We start from the raw sequence: 14,218 nt of genomic DNA, 5'->3' as shown, positions 1-14,218 counted from the left end.
TGTCTGGTCCAAAATAAACTTTTGTTACGCTTTCGAGTATATTTTTATTATAAAAATAATTACTTTTATTGTAACTAAAAGTGAAAAATAAGTTTGTTTTGTTCAAATTACTGAAACACAAAACCCTCAATAATATAGGCTGTCCCGCCTTTTTACCCAAATGTCCGACCAAACTGGCTGGTCTGTCCGGCTATCAGGTTTGGCGACCTGGCAACCCTAAATGTGGCTATGGTGTGCTACGAGCTTGAGCTTGGCATCCCTGGCGCGTGGCGCTAGGCTGGACGGGATAGCCTGGCGTGGCCGGGGCGGCGCGGCGCTGCGCCCGCCATTCAGCCCGGGCCGCGCAGTAGCGCGCCAGTCGCCGCGCCGCGTGCCGCCTTCGCACCTTCATAACATGACAAGCGAATAACTTTTCCGTACTTTTCCACGCGCGCTCTCTTGATTTTCCCTCTACGTTTGTGTTCGCGCGCCGGCTTCATTGTACTTGGTTACACGGTACCATGAATTTGTGATGTGATAAGGCGATTGTGTGTGTTGCCGTTGCTTTGACGTAATTTATGTAAGTACCCACTTAAGTGTAAATAATTATCTACTATTAATATTTTATTGTTATTTTATATTGTTGTGAATAGAAAAAATATGATTCAATTTTTGATCGCATTTAACTATCGCTGTTCGTTAGGTTTATAATTAATATTGCTTATTTACATATTAAAAAAAGTAGGTTAACACTTTATCTCAAATTGTTAATTAAAAATGACGGTAATAATTCCCATAATGTGCTGTCTCGTGGAGAATGAGCTTACAAAAGATAATGAACCACTCTCTTTAACATTTAACAAAAGCGACGCAGGCAAGCATCACTTAGTCGTTGAATAAATTTGAAGAAAGCTCGCGACCGCTACTATTTGCATTTCTTGATTTGTTCAGAATCTGGATACTGCGACATTGTCATGTATCGCGTGATTTGATCGAGTAGCGTTCGAGTTATGAGTCCTGTGGTACTCGCACTTGAGGCGAGAATCGTCGCCTCCAGTAAACGGCAATATCCCGCCCTCGCGGCGGAATTTTCAGTGTTATCACATAAATTCTTATCGCATTACTGGGTTAATATAACCTCTAATATAATTGTTTAAATTGCCACGTTAGTATGATAAAAATGGTTTATATAAAGAAGTTGCTGTCTTAATTATAATGAAATGTAATAAAAGTGAACAAAATATAATGAAAATAAAGATCAAAAATAATAACAATATCAGAAAGATACTTAAATCGATTCCATTTATCATGTATTATGTCAAACTACACTGTTCATGAATATAAATTAGTTCTTAATACTGTTTTATTTACTTACCTCGATATTATAGATTGAAGCAACATACGAATGTTGCTTCAATCTATAATACAGTATAAGCCTATAATTCTCTAACGTATATTTTATTGTGTTATTTATGTAAACCCATGGAATGAAATATAATACACAAATCAATATAAGTGATTGGGATAAAATTTAGCTTAGGTCAGCAGGGACATAGCCCAAGGGCCAAGGATTGACATGGAATATGTGTGGGACGTCCCTATCGTTGATAACGTTGTCTAGTAGTTCAGTATACCCATAATTACAAAGTTTCCCAGTAAATTAATGCTGTGTGGTCTCTACTAGTATTGATAGTATATACACGTCTTATTGTATATTCACCATTATGTATGTATAATTGTGCGTATCTGTAATTGAGTGTGATCTGAATAGTGACCAATAAGTAAATTTAGTTGTATAATAGTTGTAAGAAAGGTGTAGCTATGCGAAATAAATAAATTAATTGCTACTTTTACTGTATATAAATATTTAAAGAGCATAAAATGAAGTCTCGTCCACTGCCTGTTCGCTTAGATCTTTTAAAGTATGCAACGGATTTCAATGCAGTTTTTACCATCTCATAGAGATATTCAAGAGGAAGGTTTATACGTAATATAGTTCAGGTACACTCATGCGAAGCCGGGGCAGCATATGTAAATCATTTATCCTTAAATAATTGCAGAATACCTTGGGTTTTTAATTTTTTTTATTTGTGTCTACGTGCTAACGGCAGTTACGAAGTCTTAAAAAAAAATATATATATAGTAACATTATATAATATTGTAGAAAATTATTTCTTCATAACAGGAATCATTCCGGAATTTTGAGTAGTAAATATAAATTAAAAAGGTAACTAAGAAGGATTTACCAAATATTACCATGGAAACATCTCACTTGATATAATTGTAGTTAATTTTAATTTATTTCGTGTATTTCTAATATCGTTTTAAATATAAACATGCTGGAACTAGATAATTAATAAAACTATTTCATATAAGATATACGATTATAGATATACTGTTTTGTAAGAGTGACTTTTTTGTCGTCTATAAGTATTAACATAACATAACATACGTCGCTTAAATAGGGCCTCATGTAAAAATTCATAAAATAACATAAAGTGATAAATATTCTTTATCATGACAGTGATTGGAGATGGCTAAAACTATTTTGCATATGGTTCATTTATTGCATAGAAAAGACTCGGCGCTTTATATAAGTAACTAGTTGTAACCCGCGACATTCTCTGCTTTTTGGAATAAAAGATCTATCTCCATATAATTCGTTCAGACGTTTAGTTATAAAAAGGTAATAAACAGACATACAGTCAGACTTTCTTATTTATATATAGGATATAATATATAAATAAGATATAATGAAAGTATATAAAATATATCTTAGTTATTGTATGAAAAATCTGATGTAATTGTAGAACGCTCGAGGGAGCTAAAGCTACTCTGAGCCTGAGGACAGATTTTTGAATTTCAAATTTTCTAATATAATTAGAGCCCCTTAATGCAGGCAGACACTTTGAATATTTTTCGTAAATTAACTAATATTTCTTGGTGAAGTGTTTTATATTTCACTGAACTGCAAAGTATAAAATTATGAAATTTCATACATTTATTATAAGCTGTGCAAGATTATTTTAGCAATACATGCAAACTGACAGCTTTCGAGATAATAAATGAGTATCATTGTGAATTTGTATAAAACGTTGAGTGCCACATAAATCTAGGGATTGTTGCGGGAACCTCTTGTAAGATAATATAAATCTTCGCTTGATTTATGGTTAAATATATAAATAACTCTATACGAATCAACAAGTTTTGAGACAGATGCTTTGTAAATCAGTCAGTACAAATAATAAAGACATCAATGTACTACATGACTTCATAAAATAGAAGGATCAAAACATATATATTTAAATATATACGTACTTTGTTTAGTTTATATATTCAACGACTTGTTTGCAATCTAGGCTAACCTACCAACTGATGATGTGGAATCATGTTCCCATCATCTTAAACATGAATAACACAATGAATATCGTAGTGTGTAGTCATACGTTTTGAGGATTACTGCATGGAATGTTCGTTTTGTGTCAGATATTGCATCTGACACCGCGTTTGCATAAGACAATAGGTATAAACGCATGTTTTAAACCAAGTCATATAAGTTGTGAAATATGTATAAAACGACATTTTTTCAATTTTCAACATCACAAACTTTGTTTACATCCAATTTCATGTCACAAGACTGTATTTAGTACATATTTCGCATATCTTACAGAACAACTACATAATTAGTATTGCAAGCTCTTCTAAGACGTCATGCATAACATTTAATATTAGCGCGTAAATTTTAATTTTCAATTTGACCTTCCCAGTTAGTATGTGATACAAGCTATTAGGTACATCAGTACAGAAAAATAAGTAAGATAAATGTTATATTGCTCAGGCAAACAACATAAACTCACCGCTACAAAGTAGAGAAATTTGTGTTTTTATCCAGAACAATTTTAATAAATATTATTTATCATATATTTGATGAAGTATTGAAATTAATCTAATTTGCTTAAAAAATACAAATGGTTAAGTTTTTTTAACAAAATTTATTCAATTATAAAATTAATATTGTTAAAAAAACTGAACCATTTGTATGTATTTTTTAACTTATCGAATAAAATAAAGAAAAGAATAGTTGAAAGTTGTCGCTTTGCCTGGAAAAATCTGTCGGAAAAATGAGTAAGCACTTACCCTCCATTCCAGTAAATGATAGCTATTTCGACGTTTTACTGGATCATTTTTAAATCAATGAATTGGTAAAGACGAAATCTTGTAGTAGGCTTGCCTATTATCATATAAATTAAAATCTACAGCTAAGTTAATATTGAATTTTGATGAGAATTTAACGCCTTGAAATGCATATAATTAATATATTGCTGGGATGGAGAAGTCGTTAATATGCATCTAGTTACCTTAACCTATACATAAAACCTCGTGGTATACAGTAATCAATCAAAAATTGTGTCAACTTTCATTGAAATAATAGTGGTTACGGTGTCAGGATATATTTCAGTTTTTATATGTACTCTCTAAAATTACTATTTTTTTATACTAGTTTATAACAAAACACACTTTGCCAAAAGATCAACACCAAAACAAATTTATCATTTGGATGAGATGACCTACTTTTTACTAAAATCTATTCAGTTTTGGCGAAGACATCCTGCAACATATAATTTCCAATTGAGTGTATTCACTTTTTGGAAGTCAGTTAAGAATATTATAGAGTTGATACCTGCTTACTTGTTTCTATGGTTCATGGAAATGTACATCCGCCTGGGTTTACGGTATATGCTTTAGTTATACCTATACAAAATGATAAGATGATCATGAGGTTAGTTCATTGTGAAAAATTTACCCAGGATTAAGAAATTCCTTCTGTTTGATACCGTTTGAAAAACGGAAATTTTACATTAAATTTTCTTCATTTGGTTTGTGTTCATATTTAGAACCTTCGATTTCTCATATTTGTAGGCTTATACCTTATACTTGTTTACTTCTAAGAAATATGATATAATATGATTACTAATTATTATGCTGACATATATTCTAGGGTGAGAAAAACACATGCTCTCACTTATTAGCATTAATTTATGGCAACTACTGAAGATGATCATGCCTATGTCTGGCCGTTAGCCAGCAGCTGGTTATTCTAACCAACAAGTTGTAGACTATCGTGTAAGTGATAAATAAGGCGTATTCACTAATAGCTATATTTTAGGAAGGTATTAATCAATAACAATCAACAATCAACCTACCTGATTAATATATATATTAATTTAAAAACTTATAAGTATTTTTAAACCTATCTATTCTTTAAAAGAATGAATTAAAACATTATTATATTATTTATTTAATTATTCTGTTTCCATTTCTATATAAAATAAGTAAAAGTTAAGTTTATAAACAAAATTGGGTCAAGACCGTCGTGCTTATAAAATATGTAACAAATTGTAGTTAAACCTTTATAGTCCTTTGAAGGTTAGAATACATACATTGTAGAAGAGAAAAGAAAAACACTTTGGTGAAAGAAAACGAATTTATGAAACAAAACTGTATCGTGTAAATCGTGTCGAAGTCAAAATCCTTGTATAATGACGACGATGATGGATTGATATAATATTAAATTTAACGCTCTAATTGTATTAACTCTTATTTTATTCAAACAATAATTATATGGGTAAATTAATATAAAAGATAAATATACCTATTTGGGATAACTTCGTCACTGAATAGGTTATTTCTTAAAATCGTTGTGTCCTGTAATTTTGAACGTATTACTGTACAATAAAGATTCACAAACAAAAGAAAACAAACTCTAATTGTAAATATTACAAGTAAACAAAGTGAACATTAGGAATACATTAGGTACTCATTATACCAATACAGTTTTACCAAGTAAAAGTGGCTCTACGTAAATGAGACGTTCTACCTAACTCATACTTTATTTATTCTCCCCAACAACAGATACAATTTCTAAGTGCCATCAAGAGATGTTTCCCTATTTTTCTCAGAATAACATCTACTGAGACCAACGTGTGAGTAAATTGATTTTATTAATAGCTAAGCCTCACCACGCAGCTCCGCCATCACGTCCCGTGGGAAACCAATATGTGCCTTGTAACATTTGTAAGAACATCCGATCGAATTTCCACTGTCCCATAATGGTTTCCGATTTCAATCGTGCTTTTAGTTAAAATTGTAGACATGAAACTTTCAGCGACCCAGTTTTCAGTGGAGCGTTTCATTTATAAAAATAATTTAAAAGCATTTTAAATGGACTGAGTTTCTTCTTAAGTATGAAATTCTGTAATTATGTACTTGAATACAGTAAGAAATATTCAGGATATAAGCATAATAAAATAAAATGATATAATTTACAGAATCACAGATATTACCAGAACCGCTAAAAAGAATCCATTTATCGTATCTCCTCAGTTTCAAGGTCCTTGGCGTTGATATATCCAGTGACGTTCAGTTTTGCGGCCATTTGGAGGACAAGGCTAAAATAGCCTCAAAAAAGCTTGGTGTGCTCAGTAGAGTGAGACGGTATTTCACGGCGGCCCATCGCTTACAATTATACAAGGCGCAGATCCGGCCGCACATGGAATACTGTTCTCACCTCTGGGCGGGAGCACCACAATACCAGCTACTTCCATTTGACCGCATTCAGAACCGAGCAGCCAGAATCATTGGTAATCAACGTCTATGTGACAGACTCGACCCATTGGCTTTGCGGTGAGATATTGCATCTCTGTGCACTTTCTACCGCATATATCACGGGGAGTGTTCTGAGGAATTGTTCGGATTAATACCAGCTGCTGAGTTTCACCACCGTACCACCCGCCAGAAACTGAAATACCATCCTGATCATCTGGATGAATGGCGGTCTTCCACAGTGCGGTTTTCTAGAAACTTTTTTTCTCGCACAACCACATTGTGGAATCACCTTCCAGCAATGGTATTTCCGAACCGATACGATATTGAAACCTTCAAGAAAAGAGCTTATTCCTTTTTAAAAGGCCGACAACGTACTTGCAATTCCCCTGGTGTTGCGGGTGCTCATGGGCGGCGGTAATCACTTGCCATCAGGTCAGCCGCATGCTCGTTTGTCCCCTATGTTATAAAAAAAAACCCACACGGAACTTGAGTATATTGCTATCATATGTACAAGTATGTATAGAATAGTATATATTTCTCTTTTTTCATCACTGTGTACATTCTCTTGATATATTATGTCACGTGTAGTAGCAATAAATTTAATATATAAAATATGCACCTAGCATATATGACTCGGAAAATCCAAATACTCGGACTTTGATAAACTTAGTTAATTTAAATGTTACTATTTTAGATATATATTTATTAAAATATCACAGAGATGTGATGCCCATGACAAACCGCTCATGCATTGCCATTTCGGAGGAGTAACATGTCATGCCCCTTATCGTGTAATTTTACTACCTTATCACACATCATTTTATTCAAACTCAGCTTACAAAGGAAACTGCTTGGAAGCTTAAATAGCTAAGAGAGTGACACTCAAGTCCGTCATACTCTTGAACGGGTGCTGAATAGACTATTTCAAATAGCATATACTGGTGGTCACTCTATTCTCCCAATCTCCAATCCCAATGAATTTAAAAATTAATCTGTATTATTGTAAACATGTATAATATTAATTTTAATGGAATTCGAGCTGAGTTTCTTTTCAGTTCTTCTCATCTCGAAATCATTCCGAACTGACGGTTTAGTCAAATCATAAGATCTGACCTACATGAATAAAGATATTTAGAATTTTCAAGCAAACTACTTTTCATAATCTCTACCTTGGACTTCATAAACTTAAGTATAAAATTTTACATTTCATAATAACTGAAACTCACGTGTACGATATAGTAAGTTAATCACAAAATATTATTTATTTAGTTCGTTATTTACTCTTCTAATTAACCCCACAATTTGCATAAACACGAACAGGTTAAAATATTGTTCAACTAAGTCAACTACAACTTGATTCCGCAGGGATAGCGATAAAGTTATGACATCAAAGTTCTATCCAGTTATTATATATGACTACTATTAGACAAAGAACTGGAAGAATAGTTGAAGGTCAATCAATAATAATAGCCGTGGAAAATTGCACAGCACTATTTATTCCTATCTAAACAAACCTTGTATAATGGATACTATGTAGAAAACTGGTAATAGAAATATTTATGTACTTTATTTTGTTTATTACATACATTAAAATACCCTGATCAATGCAAACAATCATTAGTTATAAATATAAATATTCGCACTGTGCGAATAATCTAACTCGCAACTATAGGAAATAGATATGATAAATGTATTAAACCGCAAGACCACCGAGGTCGTTCAATAAATCATTGTATAAAAGTTCCGTCCGTTCCGATTCAGAATCAATTAAAAACTCTTAAATAAAAGATAATAAATACTTTTCGGTGTTCAGTTCGCGATATCAGCTGAGCAGCACGTTTGCACTTTATATTTCGCGCTACGAAGAATACTAATTGGACTTTCAAATCTGTTAAAGATAAAATTATAAATGAGGTGAATATTGTACATTTCATTAATTATTTATTATATATATTATTATATTAAATTTTGTATATTAAATTTTGTTCTGTTAAATTATGTAGATACTTAGGTATTCATAATAGTTAACAACTTTTGTATCATATATTTTGTTTGTTGAAATATTTATATTCTAATAAAAAATAAATGGTACAATCTAAATCCTATTTACCACATATAAATAGGCTTTATTTTTACTTTTATTAATTGAAAGTAAGTACTTCCTATTATTGAATTTATCATGATATTTGAGGTACCCAAGTCTTTTTTTATTTTAGTGGTATATGAATTACATAATATCATTAATTACTTTCGAAATATTATATACTTCAGATTTCCGTAATATTAGTAAACATCTGTTGACTAAAGAGATTTCAAATTAAATCTTTAATATCAGTTTCATGTAAATGCAGCTATTAAACTTTGAAATTTGTTTAACCTCACTCACACCTGTTAACTCCACAGGTTGTGGATTTTAATATCTCCCAAAAAAACTTTCTTTATAAATAATCGGTCCTATTGCTCAGTATCTAGGTAAGTCTAAGATGCAAGCTTTTCTGACTGTTTTATTTTAATTGAAATGATAATCGTAACTTGATACAAGTTTTTATTTGTGCTTTGGTTATAGTCATGAGATTGACCTGATTTCAAAATAAGAATTTGATAAATTATAGTTAGATTTGTTTTATAAACAGTAAATACTTCCTATATTAACTGTATATAAAGTAAAGGATTAAAAAGAAGTATTTTTTATGATTTTGAGCCTATGTCCACATCCACACGATATATATATATATAGATCTTGATAAGATTATTTGTATATAAATAGTCAATATTCGAATATTATAAATTATACATCTTAATAAATTTGGAATATTAAAATTCCACGTTCTTGTGAAATGTAATAATTTTCTAGGGCTTTAATCGCACCATGATAGAATTAATTCACATTCAATATATTAGTATATATTTTCAACTATTTCTAATTCGAACATCACGTAATGATATACAGATAATATTATAAACGGGAAAGTTTGTAAGTATGGATGGCTTGTTACTGAATAAAGAACAAGGAAACTACAATAATATGGGTTATGCATTAAAATAACATATAGGCTATATTTTATATTGCAATTTAACGCGGGTGAAACCGCGGGCTCAGCTAGTTTATAATAATTTATATGTACCGCTAAGACGCAAGGATTCGGTCGGTAGCAGAAAGCCGCAATTCTCTTGCCCCAAATTTAATATGTAATACAAATCACATAATAGACAGTTATATTACAGTTTTTTTGTTACAATAAAATAGATTTATAATAGAATAATATCTTCGAAAGATATTTCACTTTGAAAGAATACGTCTTAAAAAACGTGAATTTTGCGGGAGATTTCCTATTACATATTTCTGTTATTGGCATGTGCACAGAGCAGAAGGAATGTATCTAATAGTAAAAAAAAGTGTTAATAGGTCGTGATTGCACGTATCTACTTAACTCGTAAAATAGGTGCTCAAACATAAAAGTAAATCTGCAATAAGTCTGAAACACGTCCTTCTTTTATTATCCCTCCTTGTATTTCCACTCGTCGGGTTTCTTACGTCCTTGGCGAATGAAATAAGAACGAAGAAAGAATTGAACATAAAGTATGGGACGTACTATAAAATTCTCGACTTATCGCAGTCGTCTGCATAGCGAAATCCGAACTGACCTAACATTTTGTCGGCTTATTCTATACATATACATAGCAAAGCATATCGTAGGAATGAACATAAAATTATACAAGAAAAGCCTTTAGTATCCCTACGCTTATATTTATATTATGTACCTAGTTGCTTGTATTATATAGTTCTATTATTAAGGCGCGCTTAGGTGATCAATAAAGAAATAAACATTCTATGTGCCTATACTAGTACGAACAAATAATTTATATTGCATTGTAAACATTCTATAACATTATATAATAAAACAAAATACACTATAAAATAAAAAGAAGTCATCAAATTCTGTGATAGAAATATATGAAGATATATTTTTTCAAGATGAACAAATTTTTTTGACATAGATAAAATAATAATTATATTATACATTATAAGACATTTTTAATTCACATAGACGTATCTAGAATGTTAAATAACACGCTCTTTCAAAACAAAAAAAAACCAAATAAATTAACAGGACGAAACAGGATTGTAAGAAATGTTCATTGAAGGCTACCGTACTAAAATATTTACCGTAAGACGTAAGGGTGGATACTGAATATAAAATAAATAGCGAGGGTGTGTCTAGTAAATTGAAGTTACTTACTCTTACTGTAGACATATACACAATACTAATACAACTCAATTTATTTTACATGTACATGGCATTACACACGTTTCTTATATTTTACTTTGATTTTAACATATTTTTTACAATTGTACATTAATTGCGTTTTAATTATTGATAGGTATAACTATGTATGTATGAATATTTACATGTTAATTAATATATTCATTACCATGTATACTGTATATACTCTATATATAATTATACATGTATACTATTTTTTTTATTTTGAATACTATTAAGCTTTGCAAGCCTTATGCAGTCGTTACATGTCCTGTAGACATTCCGGGGGACACATACTTTTTTCTATCTGACTGGCAGTTACCCTTCTATGTCTTTGCTTGTATAGATTTCCATTGGAGAGTTTTCTTTTCCATCAGCTATAGGTCGGACAATAACGCAAAACACAGCAAAACTTCGACGATAGCTCTATGCATAGCATGTATACTATAATATGTAATATACATTTATATAATACTCTTATCTTATCTGTGACAAGCATACTGTGAAATTTAGAGTCCCGTAATATGTTGAGAAGTACACAACCCTGATCCTGTAGTATTGGGAACCTGCATAGCTAAAGTCTTTTGGCTTCAAATATTTCAAGTATAGTAACTTACTCCCTAATTTTATTAAAAAGTACTAAGATTATTGGGAAAAAACCGTAGAGGCACTTGGTTGATAGTCAGAATACAGACGTAATTTAGGCGTAGGTGGATATGTAATATTTTTCGCAACATTTTCGCTAAAGTTGAAGAAGTGCCCAACTTGGGCATAATATGTCATTGGTAGAAGTAACGTACTTTACTAAGTATATTTTTGTATAGCGTGGGTATATTACGATATGATGATTTTCTCATATGAATGACATTATTCAAGAAGGTTTCTATTTTAAGCCAACACTAAGTTTCCCAACGAACATTCCACAGAACAGCACTGCAGATGGAAAAGAAACAAAATTCTTTGCAAACACAATAAAGACCTTTTGCGAACTTTTTCTTGTAACTTGGAACAACACTACATAACTTTTGTATCTATGTATATGCACGTAGAGTACACTCAATAAAATACAAACTATTTTATGATTAGGTCGTAAATGTAGTATAAATGATAGTATCATTAGCTAAATTAGGCGAATTATAAATATGAAATTTAAATGCCGTATGTTAGAAGGTTTGTTACTCAAATTTTTTTTAATGAACGATATTGGCAAGCTTTTAATTCGGCCCATCAGTTTCAAGAACCGAACGGATTTAATGGAATTGGGTACACAATAGAACATATCACAGATTAAAGCTCTAGATACTCTTTATCTTAATACATGTGTATTATTCTATACTTAATAAATGACTATGGTGGGAAGAACAGAAGCTGCAGACACTGTAATTATTTACAGCTGGAGTATAGGTATACTAACCTATATTCTAAATAAAAATAATTACAGTAGTTACTACCTAACCGTACCTTACTACGAGTACAATAATGACTTTCGGAACTTTAGCCTGCTTAGATGAATTTATAGCAGGTTGGTCCTTGGCCTTAACATCAAAATCGTTTGCGACTTTGATGTTAGTGCGTTTTTTTCACGACATGTACAATGTACAATCTATTAATTTCAATTGAAATTGGTTACAGTATAGTAAATAATTACTTTTTCCACATAGGTGCAAAAATAAAAACAGATTATGGATACAGAGTTTAAGAAAATAAACTCGTTGTAACGAAATATTCAAATTAAATTTGAATTCTGAATTTAAATGAGGTTACATTTAAATTCAGAATTCAAATTTAATTATTACTGAAACTAAACCTAATAAAACATTGAAAATTACGACTAGCTACGTTCGTATTGAATTATATGTGAATCAACAATATATTCTAATATTAAGATAATATTTACTTACATATTAACAATATTGTTTTATAATTGTATATACATTGGCAGTATTTTTGGGTGGAAACATATTTTTATATGTACTAAAATAAATAAGATTTGAATTAGAGCTTATTTTCAGTTTTATCAAGTTTCAGCAGGTGAGTACAGTTAACAATATAATTCTCATCCACATTTCTACGATCGACGGAGCTACTGAGTATTGAATGAGAGGTTGTTACATTATGTGCTATTCACAGCGACGTGCAGAAGCCATTCCGAGCACAATGTTTTCAGTAGATGCGGAAATCCACTCACGTTATGACTAGAAGCCAGAACAAGCGGTAAAACGAAATGCATTGTGAGCGTACTCATATACAAGTACCTATTTATTCTGGTACAATACGATACAACTATAGATTATTATATGTATACTTATTATGTATACTTTTATATTTATTATTATAGATATGAGTTTTGTACATATTTTGCTTACTGAATAAACTATTTTTATTAATATACAAGTTCAGTATTTGCCTTCTTTTAATCGTCATTATCATCATTACATAGTATAAAACAAAGACGCTGTCGCTGTCTGTCCCTATGCTTAAATCTTTAAAAATACGCATACGAATTTTGAAGCGTTTTTTTAATAGATAGAGTGATTCAAGAGAAAGGTTTATGTATATATATGTAGACCCGTGCGACGTCGAGGCGAGTAGCTAGTATATTTATAAATTTGTAAATTTATAAATTTTCTTCGATTTGTCAAGTATTTAATTAACTGTATATATATTTTTAAATTATGTCACTGTTACAAATATTACATTTTCTAATATTATGAATATAGCTGGTATAAAAAAATGTTTAGGTATATCTTACAATCTCACTTAGATAACAACTTTTCAGCGACATGACTTAAAATTTTTAGGTGTACCTATAAGGTGTGTATATATAAAAAAAATCAATGTAATAATATTTTTTTCTGAAATGAGACATGTATTATATGTAAATACTTAGTACCTGACTGCAAGCATGAATAAAAGTTAAAGCTCTATTGTCAGTACCTTATTCATAAATATTGCATCTGGGCACTTTAAGTTGCATTCATGAATGCTATATCTACATCGACATGGTGTTATTACTGAGCCACGCAAAAACATAGGTACATATGTAAAGATAACATAAATAAATTGACAATATTTTAAAAATATATTAAGTATTTTGCAACAAGCCCAGGCCGTCGTCATCAGTTTCACAAATTGTAACAAATAAAAGAAACACGAACAATATGTATTTCGTGCACGGGTTGTTTCCTTATCCTTAAATCGGTAGCAAAAATCTTTTTTCTTTCAATGTCTTTTCTCGAGAACGAAATGATGAGGGTCTTAAGAATAGAAAATGCTTTATTGGACAGAAGACTGCAGGTTGTGATAAATTAATCCACAGTAACAGGACCTAACTGGAATATAAAGGAAGCCAGTAAACCGCAAGCTTC

General features: G+C 31.0%; 1 protein-coding gene and 1 pseudogene across 1 annotated transcript in view; both read left to right on the top strand.

Annotated features, from left to right (window-relative positions):
- LOC131847115 (uncharacterized) overlaps positions 1-7,003 on the top strand; it is a 41,142-nt pseudogene extending 34,139 nt beyond the window's left edge.
- The window catches only part of LOC131847207 (monocarboxylate transporter 4-like), a 66,636-nt gene continuing 52,756 nt past the window's right edge, over positions 339-14,218 (top strand). Inside the window, exon 1 of the mRNA XM_059196696.1 lies at positions 339-559. The gene's annotated coding sequence lies outside the window, so the exon portion shown is untranslated. The remainder of the gene's footprint in view (positions 560-14,218) is intronic.

The sequence above is a fragment of the Achroia grisella genome, unplaced genomic scaffold (genome assembly GCF_030625045.1).
Source record: "Achroia grisella isolate CSIRO2021 unplaced genomic scaffold, CSIRO_AGI_Agris_v1 utg516, whole genome shotgun sequence".
Classification (NCBI taxonomy): Eukaryota; Metazoa; Arthropoda; class Insecta; order Lepidoptera; family Pyralidae; genus Achroia; species Achroia grisella.
This window is presented reverse-complemented; position numbering and strand designations above follow the sequence as displayed.